Source organism: Grammomys surdaster, unplaced genomic scaffold, assembly GCF_004785775.1.
Source record: "Grammomys surdaster isolate TR1022 unplaced genomic scaffold, NIH_TR_1.0 134, whole genome shotgun sequence".
NCBI classification, from domain to species: Eukaryota; Metazoa; Chordata; class Mammalia; order Rodentia; family Muridae; genus Grammomys; species Grammomys surdaster.
In genome coordinates, this window is record NW_021604592.1 from 657,678 (window position 1) to 659,011 (window position 1,334).

The window sequence follows — 1,334 nt, forward strand, 5'->3', positions numbered from 1 at the left end:
ATCCTCAAAATTTGAAGACATAGATGTTATTTGAAGTTGATGGCATAATACAATATACTGTTTTACAACAAACTTTTAAAAATTAGTGAAGTACACCAAATTGGTAAAATGTATAGCTAATTATTAGCATATATCAGCAGCAATTTAATATCACCATTACATCCACTGTGCATAATGCTATGTGGTGTGCTTTTTTTTTATTAACAGAAGAAGCTGTTTAATTAGGTTGTTAGCAATTTAGAACACCAGTTTGGGAGGATACATCCCATTTTTCAGGGAGCATTGAGATCACAGGTAGCCCTGGAGATGAGGAACAGCTTTGATCTTTGGCAAAGTCTCTTGAGTCCACAGTTCCATGGTCAGCCTTTTCCTGCTCTGTAATCTGATATTTCTCCTTCTCTATGTCGAAAATACTGCCCTCCTGATGCCTGGGCTTCTACTTGAAGTAAGTGTCAGTCAGGTGTTTGGGATTTTGACCTCACTGATATCAACTTTTGTAGAGGGGGTGATGACGTATTTCTGATGTGTTCTGAGCAGAGGAACTCTCTTGATGGCAAGAGGTCCAGTCACAAGTAGCAAGCCGCAGCTCAGCTGCTTCAGGAAAACCATTCTCTTGCCCCTGTGGCGCCCAGTGATGATGATCAGGACAGTCCTGGGAGGGATGCTGACTGAAGGGCTTTTTGCCATAGCTCAGCAGCTTTGAGGTATATGTTAGATAAGGAATTTTTTGAAGCTTTACCACCTGGGTCCCACCATTCTTGTCTTCGCCAACTGTTTTTGTAACAGTAGCAAGGAAGTTCTTATTCTTCTCCTCAATTTTTGTCTTGGCAACTGAGTATTTCCTTTTGTACAAGACCTTTCTGGAATGCATAGCAGATCGGAGTACCTGCCAATTCCTCTAACCTGGACAGGGTTTCAGCTGCAATGGGTCTTCCTCTTCCTGGGCCTTTTAACCTTAGGGTTACCCTGTTTGGCTGCATCAGCAGCCCATCAGCCTTCTTGGTTGCAGGTTTCTTCTCCTTCGTATCTGGCTTCTCCCCCTTTTCACCCACCATTTTGAAAGACAGAAAAGAATGGCATGCTTTTACACAACCTGTAGCTCCATTGGTTGTTTTTGTCAACATCACGAGACATGTGAAGAATGCTTGTGTTCAGGGACTGCAAGAGCCACAATGTCCCTGCAATATGAATGGACCATGAGAGGGGAGACTGAAGTATCCTTGTGTGGTGCATTACTATCCTTAAAGACGTAGAAAAAAATAATTAAAACATTTTAATTTCCTTAGGCAACTAGATTTCGTTTCTACTGAACAGAATGAGAAGTATCACTCACA

At 41.8% G+C, this 1,334-nt stretch overlaps 1 pseudogene; it reads right to left on the bottom strand.

The window, feature by feature from the left end:
* Positions 1–237: 237 nt before the first annotated feature.
* Positions 238–1,055, bottom strand: LOC114617127 (annotated as a pseudogene).
* Between the last annotated feature and the right edge of the window lie 279 nt (positions 1,056–1,334).